The sequence below is a fragment of the Rattus norvegicus genome, chromosome 1 (assembly GCF_036323735.1).
Source record: "Rattus norvegicus strain BN/NHsdMcwi chromosome 1, GRCr8, whole genome shotgun sequence".
NCBI classification, from domain to species: Eukaryota; Metazoa; Chordata; class Mammalia; order Rodentia; family Muridae; genus Rattus; species Rattus norvegicus.
In genome coordinates, this window is record NC_086019.1 from 229,228,710 (window position 1) to 229,253,970 (window position 25,261).

Here is a 25,261-nt window from a genome sequence, read left to right on the forward strand (position 1 = left end):
TTTCTTCTATGATTTTGTTGAAGATATTTACTGGTCCTTTGAGCTGGGAGTCTTCACTCTCTTCTATACCTATTATCCTTAGGTTTGATCTTCTCATTGAGTCCTGGATTTCCTGTATGTTTTGGACCAGTAGCTTTTTCCGCTTTACATTATCTTTGACAGTTGAGTCAATGATTTCTATGGAATCTTCTGCTCCCGAGATTCTCTCTTCCATCTCTTGAATTCTGTTGGTGAAGCTTGTATCTACAGCTCCTTGTCTTTTCTTTTGATTTTCTATGTCCAGGGTTGTTTCCATGTGTTCTTTCTTGATTGCTTCTATTTCCATTTTTAATTCCTTCAACTGTTTGATTGTGTTTTCCTGGAATTCTTTCAGGGATTTTTGCGATTCCTCTCTGTAGGCTTCTACTTGTTCTCTAAGGGAGTTCTTTATGTCTTTCTTGAAGTCCTCCAGCATCATGATCAAATATGATTTTGAAACTAGGTCTTGCTTTTCTGGTGTGTTTGGATATTCCGTGTTTGCTTTGGTGGGAGAATTGGGCTCCGATGATGCCATGTAGTCTTGGTTTCTGTTGCTTGGGTTCCTGTGCTTGCCTCTCGCCATCAGATTATCTCTAGTGTTACTTTGTTCTGCTATTTCTGACAGTGGCTAGACTGTCCTATAACCTGTGTGTCAGGAGTGCTGTAGACCTGTTTTCCTGTTTTCTTTCAGCCAGTTATGGGGACAGAGTGTTCTGCTTTCGGGCGTGTAGTTTTTCCTCTCTTAGGTCTTCAGCTGTTCCTGTGGGCCTGTGTCTTGAGTTCACCAGGCAGGTTTCTTGCAGGGGAAAAGTTGGTCCTACCTGTGGTTCCAAGGCTCAAGTTTGCTCGTGGGGTACTGCCTAAGTCCTCTCCGCTGTGGCAGCAACCGGGAAGATCTGCGCCGCTCTTTCTGGGAGCCTCCGTGCACCAGGGTTCCAGATGGCGTTTGGTGTTTTCCTCTGGCGCCTGGATGTGCACAGAGTGCAGTCTCTTCTGGTTTCCCAGGCGTGTCCGCCTCTCTGAAGGTTCAGCTCTCCCTCCCACGGGATTTGGGTGCAGAGAACTGTTTATCCGGTCTGTTTCCTTCAGGTTCCGGCAGTGTCTCAGGCGCAGGGGTCCTGCCGCTCCCGGGCCCTCCCCTACGGGAACCCAGAGGCCTTATACAGTTGCCTCTTGGGCCAGGGATGTGGGCAGGGGTGGGCAGTGTTGGTGGTCTCCTCCACTCTGCAGCCTCAGGAGTGCCCACCTGATCAGGCGGTGAGGTCTCTCTCCCACGGGTTTTGGGAGCAGAGAGCTGCTGCCTCTCCTTTTCTTTCTAAATTTCTCTTTTTTAATTGGATATTTTTTATTTACATTTCAAATGTTATTCCCTTTCTGTCTTTCTTTCTTCCCTCCTTCTTTCCTCTTTCTTTCTCTTCCTTCCTTCCTTTCTTTCCTTTCTTCTTTCCTTCCTTCCTTCTTTCCTTCCTTCCAATCTTTCTTTCTTTCTTTCTTTCTTTCTTTCTTTCTTTCTTTCTTTCTTTCTTTCTTCTTTCTCTTTTTCTCTTTCTCTCTTTCTTTCTTTCTCTCTTTCTCTCTCTCTCTTTCTTTCTTTCTTTCTCTCTTTCTTTCTTTCCTTTTGAGGCAGGAATTTGTTATGTAGTTCAACTCACTATACAGCCCACACCAGCCTTGAACTCATGATCCTCCTCCAGAAGGCTGGGATTCTAGCTGTATCCTACAGGCCTGCATGGCTCTGGTTGCCTTTTTAATAACTTTGTTTTTAGTAGTGACTAATTTCCTCATCTGAATTACTACAGACTCTGAGTTAACGGAAACTGCTTACAAAGCTTCATTTAGTTTGTTTTCGTTATTATTATTATTTGTGGGTGGGTATGTGGGGGTGCATTCATATGCAGGTCAGTACATATGTGTTATGATATGCATGTCTCTGTACATGTTGTTACAAGACAAGTTTGTACATTGCCTCCACACAAATTCTGGGTGACTTAACTCAGATCACCAAGCTTGTGCTTTTACCTGCTAGGACACTTACCACTTCTTGTTTCCCACTTTACTTTAAAAGTTGAAGCCCAATACTTTACCTTTACTTTTTCTAGAATATATTTAAGAGGCAATTTGTTGTCTGTATTTGAAGCATTTATCCAACAAAGGGCCAAAATATAAAAGAGAACACAATTAATACCGCTTTTGACCAAAATACAAATGGAAAAAAGCTATTTTAGTAGGACAAAGAATGAGCATAGTGGTTTAAAATATAAATAGAAAAAAAGGGACAGGATTTTTATTTTTCCATATTTTGAGCAATTTATTATGACTTTATCAGAAATACAAACATTGCTTTTATGTATCAGTTTGTTTGTTTATTTATTTGTTTGTTTTTACTTAGCAAAGCATTGTTGCACTTCTACACACACAATTCCCTTCCCATTAGAAATATTCACCCTCAGCCCATGACCTGCCTCTGTGCAGACCCTTCAGATCTAACCTCTGATCAGTTTAGGAACAAAGTGTCTTTGTTTGGCAGAGTTGGTGTGAGGAGACAATCTTTCCTCACTACCAGGATAATCAAAGTTTGGCTGGACCTTGGATCAAAGATCACAGACTATGGTCCTGAAACATAATAATTTGGCATATGGCCTTCCGGCCCAGTGTTCTGCAGGTCCAGTTGGAGAAGATAAGTTTCCCTGGAAAGCCACAATTATGGGACCTAATTTCAACCCATATCAAGGTGGTGTATTCTTTCTGTTAATTTATTTTCCTAAAGACTACTCCTTCAAGTCACCTAAGGTTGCATTTACAACAAAAATTTATCATCTAAATATTAACTGTAATGGCAGAATTTGTCTTAATACTCTAAGTTCACAGTGGTCTCCTGGTTTATCTATTTTTAAAGTTCTCTTATGCATTTGTTCACTGCTATGTGATTGAAGTCCAGGTGGTCCCCTAGTGCCAGAGATTGCATGAATCTCTAAAACAGATAAGTACCACAGAATATTTCAGAAACGGACTCAAGTATACCTTAGAGTCCTAAGATCTGTATTATAGCTGAAATAAACTTTAATTACTGTTAAAAATAATCAATCACTTTCTTTTGCACATATAGATTTATTTTGAGCCTTTGATCTCACTATTCATATGCCATCAAGATGCCATAAAATATTCTGGTAAGAAGTACATGCTTCCTGCCTTCTAGAAAAAAGGCAAAATAGAATAACAAAAATCAAAAGACTGCACAATGACCATGGGTCAGAATACTGTCCTCCATGCTAAAGACTGAAAGATAAGTGCCTTCAGACTCTTAATTGAAGAGGATTAAAAGTGGTACTGTAGAGCTGTGAATGGCATCTGACAAGTGATGGTCAGTTGGCCCACACAATCTTGTTCCCTTCTTATAAACTTGTATCAGTTTTCTCCTGTTGTTTTAATTATTCTCCACCATCTCCATGATGTAAGCAATAGAAATATATTAGAGTTCTGGAGGTCAGAGGTCTAGGGTGGGTCTCACTGGGCTAAAAGTGGCAGCGGACCAGATTCTTCCCAAGAGACTCAGGGGAGCTCATACCCCTGCCCTCCTTCCTCACAAACAATAGTATTCTATCTTTCTCTATCCTCTCTCTGCCTCCCATGCCCCTAGGTTTCTTTTACATATCCATGTGATAAGGTTGGGCACAACCGCAAAGCCATTTTAGTCTTACTGAGCCATCTACTTGCATGATGAAGACGGATATTCACAAGTCTCAAGGATCAAGATATGGGCATTTTGGGAAGTCATTGTTCTAAGTACCATGAGAGGAAGATATCGGGGCCTTCAGGGAAAAAGATAAGGGCACAGAGTAGCCGAAGGGGTGTGTTTTAGAGAAATGTCTACTGTTGTCATTGTCAGGAAGGGTCAACTGGAAAAGTCTGTCATCCATAGATAATAGGAGGTAAGAGCGCAATACACTCAGGTTATGCACATCCCAACTCACACACAGAGTAATCCTTTCTGTTCCCTCGATTGCTAAATTAACCAGTTCTCTCATGTCTCTCAAGTCTGACATCAGTTTCTCAGTCAGGGTAGCAGATGGAACCCCATCATTAGGTCCTTGACATTTTACAGCAGTGGATTGAAATAATTGATAATTATGACAACAGAAGACAAGTTGATGGTTTGTAAACCATTTTCTTGAGTAAAGTCTATCACGGATCCACAAGAAAATAACAGTAAACAACATATATCATATATATGTACATATATATATATATATATATATATATATATATATATCCCTTAAGAGGAAATGTTTTTGACTTGGAAAAATAAATCTATTATATATATAATATATACATATATATGTATATGTATATAGATAATGCAGTATTAGATTTAGTTTGTAAATGAGCACAGAAAAGCTCAGTTTGCAAAGAGAAAGTGTGATACAGAAATGTCAGATTTATTTTACTTTAGAGATCTCAAAAGAAAAATGTTGTGTCATATCTTCTGTGTTCTAATTAAATGCCTTTAATATCCTACACAGTCCCTTTAAACTGTATTTTCCTTAGTGAAATTGATTTTTAATAAATGAGCTCGATAAGATTAATACTCATTTTAATTTAACAGCCAGCTACAAGTATAGCTGGAGTCCATGGTCTTAGAATTAATTACAGCTTTGAAACATACAGCTTAAGTTGCAAAAATCAGTCATGGCTGACAGAGCTGAGGTCTAGACCCAGGGAGACAGCTGGGGATGTTGAGGGAAACCCTTTAAACCAGGAAGCGCTGAGAATTTGAGCATTCTGCCCCCACTGTTCTCTTGGGTTTTACATACTGTGAGCATTTGGGGTGTCTGTACAACAGAAGTGATTGGTCGCCTCAAAGGAGTGTGAATTAACACTGTGTTGACTAGAGTAGTTACTTTAGCATACTTGAGTGTGTTCTTCCAGTCCCAGCTGAAAGGGGAGGACGGAGGTGGGCTATACTGTGAGGTCCAGGAGGACAACAGCTGCTCACTTCAGTCCACCCATGCTGGGCCCCCAGTGAGGCGCCCAGATTGAACTCTCTCAGGCTTAACTCTGCAGCTTTGCTTTTCTTCTCGGCTTGTGCCCACTACCTGGACCTTGAGGCCTTTGCCTTTTCTGTTTTGTTTGCTTGCTTGCTTATCCTCAAATCGGATTGTCAGTTGAGAAGATCTTGACATGTTTTGAGGGCATCACAAAGCAGCTCAGGTCCACAAGTCAGGAATGCCTTCAGCTACTGACTTTTTTTCCCTGTGCCAAAGGCATCGTCCTTAGGGTTTCTTGCCCACTGACCTCGCTCCTGAGTTAGACTCTCCTCTGGGAGCACAGGCAGGTGGCGTGCGGTGGGGCAGTGCAGTTATAGTTGACACTTGGACCTTGGGTTCAAACTGTGCCTGCCATTTCACCCTGCATGTAGCTTTCCTTCAATTCCTGAGACGCATCAAGCATTTGTGAGGTAGATATGAGCTGAAATATATCTGTCTTTATTTTAAAATAACCTCTTAAATAATATGGACCAGGGAAGGAACAGGAGAACAAATGGAATCGTTCACACAGGATGGCAGAGCAGGAAAAATCTCCTGGTGGGTGATGAGTGACGAAGGAAGGAGTCAGTAAGAAATGTATGTGATAATCTGGTAAGTGCCGAGCTCTGTGGTTTTTATATGAAACACAGCTCTATGACAATGGTATTCATGGTGCATTTGTTATAGTTAAACGCGTTATCTTTATGGCCAATACGGAATGGCTTTGAAAACTTCCTGTCAGGAGGTTTGTAGTGTACTGACTTTTTTAATACAAGATAATGTTACTTTGAAAATGATATTCCCTCTAAGATTTCACCATAGAAAACCACTTTATTACATTGTAGCTTCCAGCTGCGGGGAAATAATTCAAACACCTGACTTCTGGGGTGACACTGTCAGCTTTCAGTGGGGGTGCTTGTAAAGATTTAAAATGATTACAAATATCTGTAATTTATATTATGAGTAAATATCACAACAACACCTAAAAACAGGATTGAAGGTTCAGGACATGACATATTTGTAATCACAGAAATGCAGGAAGAATCCAAACACAGCTAAAAATATTAATTGTTTGACAGGTGGGTTCTTGCTTCCTAGTGATTAATTTTCATCATCTTATCCCAATTTTAACAAAAACAACAACAGCCATCAAACCCAAATAAATAGATGTGAGGAAGTAGAAGAGTTTACTGGTGCTTCACGGGAACAAGGGGAGAACTCACACTCCATAGCCAGAGGCAGTCAGTGCTGCGGAGCTAAATGAATTCTGTTCCCTTCTTCTGAGAGTGAAGCTTCACAAACTTCAGTATTGACCGAAGCCTCAAGCATCAAATTGGCGAAGGAGAGATTTTTGAAAAGTTAAGAATCAAAAATTCTTCGCAATGAATCAAGATGAATGAAGGGACACCAGGGGTCACAAAGGGCATGTTCTTTACTCGTTAAAACACACCGTGGTTTACTCATGGCCTCAGATACATGATGAAGAAGCATCTTACAGGAAACATCAATGGCTGTTAAGACTTTCACTGTCCCCTTATAATTTCCTTAAAGTAAGGCTAATTTTGACTGAAAGTAGGTCATCCAAAACTTAGAAATAATCTATGAAATACCTTCTATTGTTAAAACTATTAAAGTATGAAGTTTGTTTATCTACATGATTTAAGTTGTATAAGCTCCCGAAAGAAAAATCTAACTTTTTAGGTTTTCAGTATATTGACTTTCAATAGTTTCCTTTCCAGAGAAGGTTTAGATTTACAGTATTAGTAAACAGCAAATACAGAGCTGTCCCCTTCTCCCATGCACATCTCAGATGCACAGCCCCTCTAAACGTCAGCATTCTCTTCCAGAGGGTTATACTGGGAACAACTGTCAAACCCACACTGATTGACTCGGCCCTATCACACAAACCCGTAGTTTACAAGAGACTCTGCTTTGGGGACTGAACACGTTATGAATTTTAAAAGAAGATGGGCAGCCTGTATCAACCGTGGTGCGGAAAAGGTGGAGAGGATTTCACTAGCATATGAAACATCCGCGCTCTACCCGCTGACCTGTTCCTCCTCAATTCTCAGCAACTGCTGTTCTTTTCACAGTTACCATGGTGTTTTGTTTGTTTGCTTCACTTCCTGGCATTGTGGCTGAGATAAACCCTGTCATCTGCATAGGTCTGATTGGGGTAGGTCAGCATGGGATAGAGTCAAACCAGGTAGTGTGTGGACTCTTTATACTGGTTACTTTTACTCTCTGTAGGCTTACTTTCCTTTGTGTCATTTTGTGTCTTGATAAGTCACTTATCCACACTGAGTGACAGCTGCTGTCTGGATGCAGTGCCACTGTTACCCATTCACTCTCCAAGGAACATGGCACAGTGGGTCCTTCTAGCATGACTAGTTGAAGACATGATCTGAAGAGAGTGAGGGGTACAGTACGGGCAACTTGAATAAAGTCACTGTAAATATCTGTACAGTGTTTTGTGTAGACACAGCTTTTCAGGTGATTTGGGTGTGGCCAATGTGCCAATGAACTTTTGTTTACTGTGACAAATCCACAAACAACTTTAGGTATTTTGTTTTAGCCTATAGATTCCAAATCTAGAAGGTGTGGTGGAGCCACTCAAACTCTGAGAACCAGAAAGCTGAACAGAGAGATAGGAAGCGGTGAGAATGAGAGTCGCCTATCCAAGGCACCCCATCGGTTAAGTGGCTTTCTACACTAGAACCTACATTCTAGAGTTCCCACCACACTCCAGCAGTTATCTCAAACCATGAATCCATCATAAAAGATACCACTGTATCAGAATACCCATGACCTAATAGCCTCTGGGAAAACACTTCACAGACACATCTGAAGCTCACTTTGTTCATCTCCCAGATGTTTCCCAAGACAGTTGAGAAGGCACTCAGGGAGAACCATCCCAGTCAAGAAGCACAGTCCATAGATGGTGTGGTAAGGCCTCCTTAGTCCTGGATGCAACTGTCAGACATGCATGCAGCTCAAAGGCAGAACGATTGCCTGCGTGGGAAAAGAAAGAGGAAGAAAGTGAAGGGGAGGACGGCAGGCTATCTTGTGAAGTGGCTTCGTTCTGTATCCCCACAGCCAACGCATGGGGGGTTCTCTTGTTCCACATTGTCAGAACTGGGCGGCGTCATGTTTGGAACTTGCACTGTAGCAATAGAAATGAAGGACAGCTCATTTGTGTAACTTGTGTTCCTCCTGGCATATGATGGGAAGCATCTTGAATGTTCCTTTCCCTTTAGTACATCTTCCCCGGGGCAGTTGACTATTCCTTTATTTTTGACAGGTTTTAATGGCATTGTTTTGTAACCGTTGAGTCGTGAGAGCGCTTGGTCTATTTTGTATGACCACCCCATATTAGTATTTGGTTTGCATATATTTTTATCCAAGTCTGTAGACTACCTTCTCATTTTCTTGCCTGAATGCTTCACAGAGAATATTTTAGCTTTAATCAATGCCAGTTGACCAGTTATTTCTTTCATGTTTAGCACCTTTGGTATTCTGTCTGAAAATTCATCTCCATGTCTGGGCAAGTATAGAGTTTCTTTATGTGGTATTTTCTGGAAGTCTTACACTTTTGTCTTTTACATTTAGGACTATGGATATTTTGTTTCCCTTTGGGAATAGTTTAAGTCTGTCACTAGATCCTTTCTCCTCTCTCCCATACTGCACCCTAGTCTTTTCCTGTGCTTGATAGGCAGCTGCCTCATTGTTCCAATATTGCCTGGTGAAATGGCTGTTTTCTCCAGTGCACTGTCTGTGCTTCTTTGTCAAAGATCAGATGACTATATTTATAAGTGTCTATTTCTGGGATATCTATTATTACGCTGATCAAATAATCTGTTCTTTTGAAAATATTACAATTACGTGTAGTGATTCACACTGTCAAAGTCATGAAAACTAGAATTCCTTTTACATCTGTTTCACGGAAAATTTCTGGAAAATATTTGAAGTTTTTGTAGAACATGTTTTCCTAGTGTTAAAATCAGTACTGATGTGGGTTTTTTTTTTTTGTTTTTTTTTTTTTTTTGCAGAATTTAAAGATTAATTCACAAAAAATATTTTCTTGGTAGCAATTTTGTTTTTCCATACCTCTTTGTGCATAAGCATGTGTGTTTATCTAAATTACATGTATATATTTATTGTGTGTGAAATCCATGGCTTATACATGGCAGGGGCCTACTTCTTGAGTTGGTTCTCTCCTACCATACAGATCTTATGGAGGATCAAATTGTGGTTTTCATGCATGGCAGCAAGTGCCCTTATGTATTGAATCATCCATCTTACTGGCCACATGTATAAGATTTAAAACCACATATTCCTAGGAAGTATGTTCAATGAACTCTTAGGAGAATATTAGATTACACTATTATGTGTTTTCTTTAAGGTCATGCTCTCACAATTTTGTGATGAAGAGAGATGAAGAAATATTGTTGGAATATATTAATATAATAGAATAATCTCCCCAATACTTTTTGTAGTTCTGTCAAAAAACAAACAAAAAACAAACAAAAAAAACCCCACCTCAGTTCAGGAACAGATGTAAAAATTAGCCAATAAATCCCAGATATACATAAGCATCTTTCATCTTTTGTTGTCTTAGTATCTTCTGTATGGTGGCTAAAAAATGAAAAAAAAATCTAATTTAGTTTAAGCCTAATTTAGTGACTTAATTTCGATAAGAGTTTTGATAGTATCATATCATAAAATAAAAGTCTCTGGTCATTTGGAGGAGGTGACATATCCTAGAAGATTGATTCACAATAGCCAAGTCACCAAACACAACTTTGTAAGCCTTGCCCACCCCTTAAATCACAATGTAAGTTTCACATCGTGTAGGAACTATGTCAGCTAGTTGTGTAAGACTCTTTGAGCAAAGACTTGTACCCTAGTGACCAGATCACATAAATAGGAAACAATCTTGGAGGCTGTGAGATTAGAACAATGGGAAATGAATTTCAAAAAGTACTGCTTTCAAGGATATTTTACTCTTTGTCCCTCCAGGGGAGGAAGATTTAGACTACATATCTTATTGTAATCATCGACTGTATAGCCTAAGTCTCTTCTTCAAGGCTACAATGCCTTTTTCGAGGTTGATAAATAGAATGCATTGTTAGTTAAAGAGTCGTGACATATGGTTTCAGTTTCCAATATTATGATAAATTCAAGATTAGATTCATGTTTTGTTAGTTTTGTTTCTGTTGGGAATATCTAAATATAATAGCATGACAGCTTACATTGAATTTCAACAGTTTTACATTCACTCTTACCTCATTCAAGTTCAGAGTTTGCTAGACATCCAGGTTGTATGTACTTAAAACCAACCTTGTAATTATATATTATTTTATTTATGTAAAGATGGCTTACACATCTTAATAGTTTAGCACTTTTGCATCCCTCTTAATAAGATGTGCCTGTTTCTTTTATGGACAACAAATTGTTAAAGGTTTGTTTTCTGTTATGAAGTTATTGTCCGTGGTCTGAATGATGATGTAAATCTTCTATTCAATGTTCAGCCCACAAATCACCCTCAGGAAGTTAGGAAGCAGATATCGTGCTGAGGCCCTCTTTTCTCCCCGCTCTCATCTTTGTCAACTCTACCATGATTTTCCATGGTATTCTGATGAAAATGAATGTGTGTGCCTTTCAGTTACAAATTAACATGTCAGCATATTGGCTGCAGGCAGGCTGTAATTCTGAGAAAATGGAAACAATGAACTTGGTATTCAAGTTATGTGTTCCTCCAAAATGTTTAGTAAGTGCAGTGTATTGTTCATAAGCCCATTATTTCAGAATTACACCAAAATTGTAAGTACAAGAAAATAGCTAAGGAGCCAGCATTAGGAATTCAAATTGTGGTAGATCTTGCCAACATCCGACTTTATTTTGACGCGTGGCTTGAGTCCTTTGCATATGTCTACTAAATAACTAAGCATTTTTCACCTTAATCTATCAGTGGTAATGGGGTTGCTGCTGGTGGTGGCAATAGTGGTATGTGTAGGGGGCTCTCTTGGCTCTTCTAAAAAGAAATAATTAAGTCCATAGACATAGACGATTCGAACAAAAGTTTACTCAGCAAGGCTAAGCAAAGCAAAGCACTCTGAGGAGACATAGGCATGATCTGCCTGAGGTGGGGCGCACCCTAGCAGGATCTGGGTTGCCAAATTTTTAAACAGATTTCATGAATATTTATGAGGCATGTGTGATAGATATAGTCATGGTAGAAGATGACCCCTTTTCCATCTCAAATCATGGTGAACCAGATCTCCCTTTTAGGAAGTCCTGTCAAAACCACACTGCAAGCAATATTTACAATGACCTCCAGTCTTTGATGATGGCGAGCCCTGATCAGCACGCGTCTGTGAGCAAATGCCCTGGGACCTTCCTTTTTGCTGCGGTAGCAACAACAGAAATTTAGAGGAGCTCTCCCCACACTGAGGCACATGACCAACAGGAGGCACAGTCACCAAGCTGCAGCTGTGTTTCTCCTTGTGCCTAATGTCTCCCCTACCTGCTATCATTTCTCTCACAAGGACTGGGTACCCTAGCATTGATTTTTAACCCCCAGATTTGTTTTTGCTGTAACATTTTCACATGTCCATTTTACTTACAGTAATAAATTTCTTCTAAAAGTATAAGACATGCTTGTTTGAGACATTGGATTTATTTTTATTAATGCTAATAAAGCAAATGGAACACTCACCACAAATATATCATACTTTATAGCTATAAGGAAATGGCACAACTGACTAATTGTCTTTTTTCCTTGGTAAAAATGTAAAACATTGGGAGAGTCTATACTTATTCGATATGAATTAAAATATTAAGTGTAAAATTTAATTGGCAATAGGTGTGTTTATCACATGCGATCTGATTCTTAGGCTGGCTCTAAAGAGCCTTTGGAATGTGGAGTGACATGTTCAAATATTAAGGAGACATAAAGAGGTTCTGACAAATGGGAAACTCTTGACAGCATATTAAATACTCAATCACTCTTATGTCATGATAGCTCTGAATTTTGGAAGGCTATGCTCTCAGGCATCCTTGGGGAGGGACCCTGAGAGGCACACGATTTACTGCCAGTCGAGATCTCAGTGCATGAGAACTGTCTTTGTGATTCCATGCTCTGATGACTCAGCGTCAACCTTTAACAGGAGCACCAAAGCCTTTGTGCCTCCTCCTTGAGAGTTTACTTTCTTACTGCCTTGATTTCACATAGAAATCTGAACTTCAATGACAAAACACCAAATCCCTCCATTACTTTGTTTGCTGAGGTGTAAAATAACTCTCATTTGGAGTCAGAACAAGTCCAACCCAACCTCCACTGATACTGCGGAAAGAGATTAGTTCCTTTAATTTAAGGGTGTTAATACCTCCCATAGGACAGACTGTATAATGAAGTCAGAACAGATCATTAAATAGTTATGACAACTAGATTTTGCTGAAATTGCTAACAAGACTAGATAAATGTAGTACTCACTAACTGATGATTAAATCAGGTTCATAAACACCCCTACTAATCTTCCCCTTGGTTTTCCCAAACACATGCTAAAATAACCCTTATACTTAGGCAGTGACAATGTACACAAACAAGGCACATTCTAACCGCATCGTTTTTAACTATCTCTGTGGGAGAAGACTGTGGGTGTGTGTTTGCATGTACACAGATGCCTGGGTCTGCGCGCATGTAATGGGGAGACCAGATGTCAACCTCAAACATCAATTCTCACACAGGAAGAGGAACGCACACACAGTAACTGCAGATACTTTAGTAGGGAAAAGAACTTGCTGCACAAGTATAAAGACCTGAGTTCAAATCCCCAGATCCCACATGAAATAAGCCAGGTGTAACTGTATATGTCTGTAACTCCAGCACTGGGGAAATATAGACATGTATATCACTGGTCAACCAGCCTAGGCCAGATAGCAAGTTCAGATTCAATGAGAGATTCCGTCTGAAGGAATAAAGCAGGGAGTGATGGAGCAGGGCACTCCACATCCTATTTTGGCATCTGTAGCATATGCATGGGCTCAGTGTATACCTCAGTGTATACCTCAGTGTACACACTCCTGAGTGCACACACACACACACACACACACACACACACACACACACACACACATATATATATATACATATATATATAGATGCAGAATTAATAACTACAAGATATTTCTTTTAAAACATGTAAAATAAATGCCTTATTAAGGAAACAAGATGAAAATTATAATGGAAAAACTAATTTATATCATGGTAGCAAATATGGACAACATAAAATCATCAAAGAAAATCCTCGTTTGTTTTTTTTATAAAAATTCACTGCAATTATAAAAAGAAAGAATAAACAAACGTGCTTCTAGTTTGAAAATTAAAGGTTATAAATAAGTCCACACATTCAAAGTAGATCTTCAGAATAAAGCTTTTATGTAAGAGATATGTGATAACAAGAGATAACAAGAGGGAGCCACAGAATGCAGTTCTTTCCCATTTAAAAAGAGGAAAAAGCCAAGGAGGGAGGCACTGATTAATTCGTAGTTAATAACTTGGGGACGAATTAAGTTAGATGCCTCTTTTATATAACCTGCTAGAATAACTTTCAAGCCTTACAGTGCATGTGTAAACATGAAAATAAAATGCAGCCGAGCGCAGTCGGACTTTAGATTGTAAACATCTGAAATAGAAGATGCTGGAAGGAATCAGAGAAAGACAAGGGAATTTGACTGGAGGGTCGATAAGGAAACATTCAGATAAGAAAAGAAGGAGGAGGCTATGGTGTCAGGAAACAGAGGAAAGGGAAGAGAAGGAGGTATGGAATAAGGAGACAAGGATCTCACCGAGGAGGAGGCTGGAAAGCCAGGAGCCTGAGGCCTCCCAGTTTGCTGAGCCATGAGAAGCTCACCCTGGTGAAGGTGCCCTGAGCTAAACACAACTCCATTCCACAAGCACATTAAGACATAGCATAAGTAGAAGCAAATAATTAATTTCAAGGATGAAATGCTCAGCGCTGCATTTATTGTAGCAAAGAATTGGAAACAATCTAATCTGCAAGTGACACTCTGTGGCTTATGTTCCAGGCCAGGAATCTGGTAGGGAGCAGGGAGCCGCCTACCATCTTAGGTGGGTGCCTGGGTGCTGGGGCTCAGCCTTATCAAGTTTCCTGGCATGGTCCACTGTCCCACAATACATGGAATTTATGCTTCATAGGAATTTCAAAAGAACATGCAGAGAACAATGGTGCGTAAGAACAGACATGGAAAGAGCCTTGAACGGGTATTCCAGGGATCTGTGAAATGTTTATACAAAAAGAGGCATTAAATTGTGGATATTAGTATAGGATAGTTCATAATCTGGCTTTATTTCCAAATTTATTTGATTCTTAAAATTTTAAAACCCTTCAAATTAAGCTTCCCAGTAGAGGGACACTTTCTGTACTCTCTGTGTCTAGAACCTACTAAAAATAGGAGACAGTAGGATGAGAGTGAAAGAACAAAGATTGCAAGGCTGTCTTCTTCCCTCAGTCTAGGGAGCAGTTCTCTGGAGTCCCTGGCCATAAACGGATGCTTGGTAGAAGATTCCAGTCATTCATCCCCAGCCCCAAAGATCTGTGTGATAAAGAAGGACTGATTCCATTGCATTACAAAATCAGATCTTTGGGGATTTTCTGTTCAGTCCAGAATTTAGCCACAGTATTATGTAGGATCTTGGTAGCTGAGATGCTGCGTCCTCATTTGCTAAACTGTAATCAACCACAAAAGCTGCGGCGATAGTCACTAAGTAGTAGCAAGGCCTTGGGGCCTCCTCACTTCTGCTTGAGATACTACATAAATAAAACAGTATGTGTGTGCCTGAGCCTCACAGGCAGACTCTGGTGGAGGGGCTCACTGTCGATTGAGTTGTAGAATGGAGATGTGTGCATGTGTGTGTGTGTGTGTGTGTGTGTGTGGTGTGTATGTGTGTGGTGTGTGTGTGTGTGTGGTGTGTGTGTGTAGGGCTCCACTTTCCTTTTCCTTCTTGCAGCTAGGATTGAAAACTAAATCTTCATCAGCTGATCCTATAAAGCAAGATATTGAGAGAAAGAGAGATTATGCAGGGTCTCTAAAAATGTCTAAAACTGCCAGGAGAACTTCTGCTTTCCATTTCTTTTAGGTAGATTATCCTTGGCCCTGACGATGCATCAGCACCAACTGTGGATGCTGAAAAAAAATTCTGGGCCATGACACAGCCAGGTTAAAATAAATCCTCTGGGGTTGAGACCCAAGCATCAGTATGTTTATGTTTCTCCTAGTAGCACTGATGGAGAGTTAATTTTGAGAGCACATGCTTCTTAATCGAATCTGAGGTCATAGTTTATTTCACAAACTGTAGTGGTGTGTACAAGTGTCCATGGGGGCTTGACAGAGAGGGCTGTGGATAAAGCTTAGGATGTTTTTGTTACCTTCAGTCATTTTCTTTCAGAACAGATGTTTGGCTTACATGCTGAACATGTAGGCTGGAGGATACAGTCCAACACAGTTTCCCACAGCCTGAGGGGTTCCCTCCTCCTAAGGGAACTCCAATCAAACAAAGCTGGATCCTTGACTGTTTGCAGAAGAGAATTGCAGGATGAGTAAGAGTGAATCAAAGTTAAGTTTATTATGATAAACATGGGTACATGCTTAAACATGGATATTGAGTGAGGCTGACACACACCTGCCAATACAGAGAGAGGGAGAGGGAGAGGGAGAGGGAGAGGGAGAGGGAGAGGGAGAGGGAGAGGGAGAGGGAGAGGGAGAGGGAGAGGGAGAGGGAGAGGGAGAGGGAGAGGGAGAGGGAGAGGGAGAGGGAGAGGAGTAAAAGAAGAACAAGAACAAAATGAGAGAGAGGAGAGGTTTTTAAGAAATTCAGAGTACATATTTAAGACATAGGCACTGGTTTCTCGAGAGAACTGCACTAAGATGTCTACAATGCCTATTTATGTGACTCTGGAGCTTTTAAATCAACATTACTTCAAGGTGTCAACACGCTGATGTACTTGTCTCTAATCTTGAAGAATTTCTCTCTATACATACCTTTGTAAGATGTTTTTGTGACGTTCTGTCGTTGGGATTGTGATCAGTGCTCATACGCGCAAACTTAGGGTTTCGAGCATCCTGCCCCTACTTGGGATGTCTTTAGGAAAACACACTATCTGCTCAGTTGAGATTTCTGACTCCCTGTCAGATTTCAGGGAGTGGCTGCTATTTTGTCTCACGCCCCCTTAATCTTTACTAAATTTTCATCTTGCCTCAGGAATAGTTCGCACTTCCATTAAAAAACTGTTCTCATTTGTTTCTTGAAGTTCAAGCCAGTGTGAGTCTTCATCTGCCTAGTTTTGATTGAAGTTTGGGCATAAAAATGTCTTGCTTTCCAGTTTACTGTGGGACAACATGAACCCTAGTATGACACTGAAGAAAATGAGCTGTAGTTTACGTGGGTGGTCATGACTTCACTCTGCTGTGTGATCCTCTCCTGGGAGACACCATTCTTGCCCAGTGTTCTAGTATTTCAGATGAAAGTCAAGCTTTACGTTTGTATGTAAAAAACAGATATTTATCAAGCATTAACTCAGTTTTTAAAAAGTCTAACAGCATACCTATGGGCATTTTCTGTTTGCAGACCAAAAGTGGTGGGTGCAGCATGGATTCGTTTGCATAAGATGTACCTGTTGAAGCTGCGTGAGTGGTTATCTTATTTGCAAACTCTGAGAGATATTCACTTGTTTGGATGTGAAATAAACAACACAGCTGTTGTTATAAAAATTATCTAGTATCAAAAATAGGGCCCAGTTAGGATTAAGTACTGGCCAAAGTGATTGATCATGAAAAGTGATATCAAATTGTCTCTTATGAAGGACAAGGGACAAGTCAAGAGTCCACTGATCAGCAGGTGTCTGTTAGAGGAACACTGAAATCTGCAAGACAAACAGAGCATTAGTTGAGTCATGGCCTTGAATAAACTTTCTTTCATCTTGATGAACACAAGTGTCTCTCTTCATGGGGAAATCTTGACTGGGTCTTGTTAACCCCCAAGTTCAAACTGCTCACTTGATGCACTACCTGTCTATTCCTTCTGGTTGCTTCTTGGGGAGAATTTGGTGAAAAAAAATCTTGGATGTGGCTAGGCTGTGTAGTGCTCATCATAAGACTCCCAACCCCTACAGGAGGAGAGCACTGGGAGATTTGCAAAGTCCACTCCAAAGAGGTGCAGAGCAGATGTGGGGTGGGGAGGCCTGAGAAGCTTCCTTTATGATGAGCTCCTGGGTGCTGCTGCTGAAATCGACATGTCCAGATCTCCAGGTTTTGGGGGCTTCATTCTCAAGTTTCCACTGACCTGGTTCTGTATCCGGTCTCAGAGGCAGCAGGAAAGGATGCTCTTCACATGCCTTTGTCACTACACTTGTCACAGTGAAACAAGAAGCAAACGCTGAAAGGAAACAACACTGGCCTCTCTTAACTCTTAGTAGCATGCCCATGATCAACTGTGGTCAGAAAATAAGAAATGGAAACATTCTAGAGTTCTGTAAACTTCTGCCTGCTCCTCTAAAGAGTTACAGTATCTTTTCCCGTACTAGTCCTTCCTCCCTGGGATGCATTTCATCCTCTGCACACTTGTCTATATTACCTGCCATCAGTTACTTAATAGATATCTGATTATCAGATCGACCGTAGCACTGATGACATGTCTATGATCAAGTAACACTTATTTACTCAGTAATGGCCTCCAAATGTCAGGATTGTATTCTGGTAATTTGATTTAAAAAGAGAAGAGAAGAGAGGAGAGGAGAGGAGAGGAGAGGAGAGGAGAGGAGAGGAGAGGAGAGGAGAAGAGAAGAGAAGAGAAGAGAAGAGAAGAGAAGAGAAGAGAAGAGAAGAGAAGAGAAGAGAAGAGAAGGGGGAAGAGAAAGAGGAAGAGGAAGAGAAAGGAGAAGCCAACACATGCATTCTTCAGGGAAACAAGTGAATGTTCTCCACTTAATAATTGATGAAAAGAAGATCAAATGCTAAGGTTGGTAAGATCTGTGGGAAGGATAAGTCTAGCTCTGACATTATGGGAAAGAAGCACACATGCCTGCTAATTTTGCTGTCACTTTGAACTGCAAAAATGGTAACTGCTTTTGCATGCGTGTTTAGTTAGGTTGGAAAAGACATTAAGGACAGGAAATGGTGCTCTGCTCTTTCAGGTATCCCTGGAGCCCCGTGGGTAAGGGAAATACATGATAGCATAGCTGGTGCTGCCCTTTGAGTTTTATAAGCTGACAGTTTGGGAACAACATGATTTTCTTTCACACATATCATTAAATGTGAGAGTATTGTTTGGTAACAATCAATGAAAGGGTAATAATTTTTACACTTGCTATTGCCTGGCATGCTGGCAGGAATGATGGAGATTTGTGAGTTACAAGACCCTTGCATGTGTTTGGATTGTCTGGTTGAAAGTTGGGCATCTATCTTTTTCTTAGGTCTGTGTAGGTCTGGTGTCTTTCTAAGACAGTTGGATCGGTGAAGCTCATCCTGGAAGCTGTTTCTGATTTCCTTGTTATTATGATGTTAGCCCACACAGCACTCCATTTGTCAGGATGGAATAGATGCAGTAATTGAACTCTCTGGAGGTCAGAGTTACTTGGAAAGGGAAAGTATTAGTGCGCTCAGTTCAGCCAAATTGTTTTATGTGTGTGTTACCCCCAAACCCCCAGGGAGGATACTGTATGTTGTGTTAGTACTCCTTAGAAAATTGTTAGAACAGGCAAGTTTATCTCAGCCATGACTGAGACAGTAGAGCCTCCTAGGCAGCTTCTTATGTGTGTAGGGTGGACGTCTGGTGTCACCTGATTCATTGTACCTGATGTTCCCAGGATAGAGCCTGACCTTGCCATGTTTCAGCCCTGCCCCTAGCACTCATTTGAGAGCCCTCGCTGGCTCCCAAATTTGCAAGATGACCACTTAGAGGGCTTAGTGGGATATAGAGAACTGGCCCTAAGCTCTGGGATTTATAATTGAGCAGGTCGGGGGCGGAGGGCGGGGGACACTGTACGTTTAACATGCTCTGTGGTGGTGGTGGTGCTGATGGTACAGCAGCCACCATTGTTTTAGGTTCTTGCTCTCGGTACTGCTGATGTGAGCTACAGGCATCACTGCCTCCCGAGTAGAGGGAACCCTTTTGCTATGCTCTGCTTTAGGGACTCATTAACCATAACTTACTTATCAGGTAAAGATATCTTCCTGAAATTCACTGCGAACTTTCTTACGGACTGCGATTATTTTCGAAATCATGCTTCAAGTTCCCTTGAAACCCATTTTCCTATCTGACAATTAAAGTTTGTCTAAACAAAATTAGAATATCCTCTCAAAACTGATCAGCTCAGTTATTTTTAACTACACCAGTTACCTTCAGAGAGCTCCGTCTAACTATTTTCATGAAATAAAATGAAATTCCCATTTCACAAAATGGAAAATTTTTATTTACCAGCTCCTTAGATTAGAGAAAAAAAACCAGCAGTGGCAAACAGAACTTTTTTTTCCCCCAGAGCTGATGACCGAACCCAGGGCCTTGCGCTTTCTAGGCAAGCACTCTACCACTGAGCTAAATCCCCAACCGGCAAACAGAACTCTTAAGTCAAACATGCAGAGGTGTTTTTCCATGTGGCCCTCCTGGCATGATAAAATCATGCTATTCTTGGAGAGGTTATTTCTGGCTAGGATTTCTAAGGATCATTTTCAATCCTCGATACTGGTCTCCCTCTGCTTCGCAGGTATATTGGGTGTAACCAAAATTTAAAAACAGATGCGGACAATAATTTTAGATAGAAACAAATGTCGAAGTAGCTATGATAAATGTACTCAGCTGGTATAACCCATAGAGCACGGTTTATAGTTGCACTGACAGCTTAGCCCTTGGTCTAGCTAGGACTGTACAGAAGTCACTGGGTCATTCGCAGCCTCATTTTTCCAATTTGCAAAATAAGGGAATAAATAAGGTCTGCCTCTGAGGAGAATGAAAGGAATGAGTGCAATGAGGAAGGCCACGTCTTCCTTTGCGGAGCTTCTTGTACAGTAAGTGGGAACTGTTTTCAGTGTTGGTGAGGGTATCTAAGACGCCCTGACCTCCTAGGGTGGAAAAGGTGGCTGTGGAAACAGAGAGGGTGGGAGGATTCACTGAAGCCATACACCCAAACGAAATAAAGCTGCCTGTCAGTAGCATTAACCTGACTCCTTCAATACATGACACTAAAGATGTGACTTGTGTTCTGAAATATTTAAATGCACCTCCAGGGAGAGTATCCAGATCCTTGCTTTGGCATACATATTCTCTGTAGATATAATTACTAACCTTGTTTTCAGTATTATATCTTACATTTACATTGAACTGTGTGAGACTTGGACTCTTCAGAAGAGTTAATTTGGGTTTAATTTAAACTGGGGCTTAATTTGAGGATAATCTTCACAATAAATGCAGAACTGGAACACTTTGAAGTTTGTAAGGCTTCGCCTCGTAACCTCGTGGTGAAGTCTCTTTTAGACAATACCTATTGAGAGCATAACCTGTTCCTTACCACACAACCTTCTCATCCCATTGCATAAGATCGCTGTGTAAGCTCTGTCTGCTATGGGATAAGGTAGGGAGCCAGAGTGGGTTCCTGTCGCTTTTCAAAGCTGAATCTAGTGTTGAAGAGAAATGTTTTATGTGGAAAATAAACAAAAAGTCAAAACTGGTTCTGACAAGCTCTAACCCTAGCCTCACCCACTCCCAGTTTTTTTTTAAACCATCACAATATAATGAACATAAAATATAGTTTACTTTCCTTCAGTGTTCTGTTAAAAACCTATTAGAGGTAATATAGCATTTTCTTCCTTTTCTCTTGAGGTTCTGATAATAGAATTGTGTTTTTTGTATCTTTGTGTTTTAATAAGCTAGTGAAACAAGCTAGGTAATTAGGCTTCATTTTGCCAGTCTATGCATGGGGCCCCCTCTTCCCTTCCTCTCCCTCTCGGGATCTCATCTCTTCTTAAAAGCAACAAGACATCTGAAAAAACCCTCAGGATTGAGAGTGATTTCTCTCTCTCTCTCTCTCTCTCTCTCTCTCTCTCTCTCTCTCTCTCTCTCTCCTTCCCTCCCTCCTTCCGTCACTCCCTCTCTACCTCTGCCCCCCCCCATGGCATCCCTATGTCTAGATCTCAATATTGACATTTTTACATGGCATTTCCACTCTCCTACTCCACCATGACATGGCTCATAAGCCAGCATCTAGAAAAACACTTGAACCACTTAGTATTTATACCCTAGGTAGCAGATATTCAGAAAGTTCAGAAAAGTAACTACTTTTTATTATTAAATTCAACTAGATCATGTGCTCTGATATCAGCTGTTAGTAAGAGAAAATAAATCTCTTTCTAAGCAACATGTCATCATCTTTGAACAATCTGGGCTTTTTCTTAGTCAGAGTAATTTCTGGTGGGAATTTAAAGAAAGCGTATACACACTAGGGAGGGTAGGATGGGGTGTAGGGTGTCCTCAAGGCTCCTCCTTGAGATGCTGTAGGCAGGATTCTAGATGACTTAGCCCTGAGCATGGTGGGCCAATATGGCTGACATGGAGTGCAAGATGGTCCACATTACTATTTCCCAGCCACCTCCCTCACTCTCTTCTCAGAGCTCCATGTGCAGGCTGGGGAAGAGCCTCCGCCTCTGTCCTCTTCTTCATCAAGCTGCAGCCTGGACAATTTCTGCTTGGTCCTTTGCCTCATCCCTGGTCTCTCCATGACACAAGAACCACATTTCTTTTTTAATTCTTGACTTTTGCATTCTAACTTCTTGTTCATATTGTAGCCTACAAAAGGCTCAAATACCTGTTGCTACTCCTTCTTGTCTTTATTTATATTTCCTTCGCTTTCTCCCCTCCCTCACTCCATTTTCCAACTCAAAGTAATCTACTCATCGACTCCTCTTGGTACCAGTCTGATATATGCTGACTTTTCCTACCTTGATCTATTGGGCCTTCAACATCCACCCACTCAAAGCCCAACTCCCACAAGTAAAGGCTGTTGTTCCTACAGGAGTTGTCTCTGAAGGCAGTTTTAAGGTCATTTTGAAATTAAGATAAAATATAATTTTTTTCTCTACAGGATTTGCTTTTCTCCTAAACTAATGAATACGTCAACTTCAGGGAATAAACCTAGGGTAATGAAAAATTGTGGAAATGAATCTATACCACAAATTGTTTCAGAATCCAAAAATGTTCATGTGCTTGCTTATTGGTTTGTTCCAGTATCATTCCCTTGAGTATTCTAGTGGTGTCAGACTTTCATACCAATTAAGTAAGTAGCACTCCATAATCAAGTAGTCTATGGGATTTTCGATCTCATTATAAAACAGGAGGTAATGAGGCTACATAAAATATTTACTAATATGTATTGATAAATTTTATGACCCAGTACATATCAGAGAGTGTCTTTAAAGATAGTCTGTGATAAAAATAACTGCAGGTGATTTTCCAACTGTACAGAATTTTAAAACTACAGTTATCCAGAGAGCAATTTGAAATGCATGGTGTAGGAGTTGATTTATGACATTAAATTGTACATGTTTTTGTTTTATGTAGACATTTAGAGTTTGTTCCATTATCTCCAAAGCTATGCCAATTATCTCTCAGTGCTCAGAATAAAGAGGGGGCATATGCAGAAAAGCTACTTCACTCACTACACAATTGGTAGGGGAAAACTGATCAGATTTTCTAAATATCAAGAAATTCCCTTGAGGATAAACCCATGTTTCTACAGAAAAATAAATGGAATCAATATTTATGAAGCATCTACTGAAGCCAGACTCTGAGTAGATGCTCACATGTTTGTGATGTTTTATTTAGTTCATTTAAGTGGGTAATTCCTACAGGAGAGCACTTTGCAGTGATGAAACAGATATATAATCAAGTGAGAATTAAATTTTGGTCTTTTTTTTCCTCCTTGAAACTTACCAACAAATACAAAAATGAAGCTTTGTATGATCTCTTCAGAGCTGCAGCAATGACAGTTGAATAAGGTGATTTGAGGTGGTTAAAGAAACTTACTGACTGGTGAGGACATACATTTTGTAACATAGTAGTTAACATAAAACATGAAAGTTGAAAATTTAGTTGATTCTTATTGACTCAGTTTGTGTGTTTGAATCTAGAGATAAGCATGTGATTGTGAGCACCATTGAGTACACACTTGGGCTCAGTCACACCTAGTAACACCCCAAAATTAAAAATAATCAGGACCACCATTCAGTGCATTAGGGTCCACCTTTAATAACTGCTGTATAAATGAAAACATTGGATTTCTGTACTCACTCTTTCTATAAAGTGAAACTTCACTCATAGTATCTTCGAGGTCCTCAAACATCCCACAGGTACTTTGTGTAGAGTTCTACGTTATTGTGCAGATATTAAAGATGAAAAAGGCATGACTCCTTGCATTTTATTAGAGATCAAAACTAAGCTTAAAATACTGGACCGCTGCTATGAGGAGACCAGCTTTCCCTAGGCTTTCATTCTGTTTTCCTGTGTTGCCTTTTATATTTAGAAAGAATCTGTTCACAGGAAGTTCTAGAAGCATCTTCACAAGATGCTGATAGGATACATGCACAGTAAAACAGATCCAGTTTGGTAGCACAAAATCTAACATGTATTAGCTGTTGGGTATTCTTTGATACAAATTCATGTTAATTATATTAACATCATGTTGCTATTTCTTTCTTTTCTTTTCTTTTTTTTTTTTTTTTTTTTTGGTTTCAAGTCTGATCCTGGTCAAGACTCAAAGTTTATTTCTGCAGTTCCAGCTTATAGACACTTCAGCAAACAGTTCCTATACAGACTAAATATAGATAAGAGTTCCTCTTGGCTGCACACACTGCTCTCATGGGAGCACCCTGGCTCCTCACAGTCCCCCTTTTTATTTTATTTTATTTTTTTTATTAAATTGAGTATTTCTTATATACATTTCGAGTGTTATTCCCTTTCCCGGTTTCCGGGCAAACATCCCCCTCCCCCCTCCCCTTCCTTATGGGTGTTCCCCTCCCAACCCTCCCCTCATTGCTGCCCTCCCCCCAACAATCACCTTCACTGGGGGTTCAGTCTTAGCAGGACCAAGGACTTCCCCTTCCACTGGTGCTCTTACTAGCCTATTCATTGCTACCTATGAGGTCAGAGTCCAGGGTCAGTCCATGTATAGTCTTTAGGTAGTGGCTTAGTCCCTGGAAGCTCTGGATGCTTGGCATTGTTGTACATATGGGGTCTCGAGCCCCTTCAAGCTCTTCCAGTTCTTTCTCTGATTCCTTCAATGGGGGTCCTATTTTCAGTTCAGTGGTTTGCTGCTGTCATTCGCCTCTGTGTTTGCTGTATTCTGGCTGTGTCTCTCAGGAGCGATCTACATCCGGCTCCTGTCGCTCTGCACTTCTTTGCTTCATCCATCTTGTCTAATTGGGTGGCAGTATATGTATGGTCCACATGTGGGGCAGGCTCTGAATGGGTGTTCCTTCTGTCTCTGTTTTAATCTTTGCCTTTCTATTCCCTGCCAAGGGTATTCTTGTTCCCCTTTTAAAGAAGGAGTGAAGCATTCACATTTTGATCATCCGTCTTGAGTTTCATGTGTTCTAGGCATCTAGGGTAATTCAAACATTTGGGCTAATAGCCACTTATCAATGTGTGCACACCATGTGTGTTTTTCTGTGATTGGGTTACCTCACTCAGGATGATATTTTCCAGTTCCAACCATTTGCCTACGAATTTCATAAAGTCATTGTTTTTGATAGCTGAGTAATATTCCATTGTGTAGATGTACCACATTTTCTGTATCCATTCTTCTTTTGAAGGGCATCTGGGTTCTTTCCAGCTTCTGGCTATTATAAATAAGGCTGCTATGAACATAGTGGAGCACGTGTCTTTTTTATATGTTGGGGCATCTTTTGGGTATATGCCCAAGAGAGGTATAGCTGGATCCTCAGGCAGTTCAATGTCCATGCTGCTATTTCTTATATTCAACGGAATCTCAAAGTTCTACTGAAGACTTAGTTAAAGATCCAGTGTTGTCCTGAGAACATGACCAACAGCAGTAACAGTTATTGTCCTGTATGTTAAATCATATCTTGCCAAATCCCATCATTGATGCTAGTTTCTTTATTTCCTCTTGATAATCAAAAGGACCTGATAAGTG

The 25,261-nt window shown here is 40.4% G+C and overlaps 1 protein-coding gene and 1 pseudogene across 1 annotated transcript in view; both read left to right on the plus strand.

The window, feature by feature from the left end:
• Trpm3 (transient receptor potential cation channel, subfamily M, member 3) overlaps positions 1-25,261 on the plus strand; it is an 884,432-nt gene that overhangs the window by 128,969 nt on the left and 730,202 nt on the right. The gene's annotated exons all lie outside the window — the stretch shown is intronic.
• Positions 2,491-15,120, plus strand: LOC134483975 (ubiquitin-conjugating enzyme E2 D2-like; annotated as a pseudogene).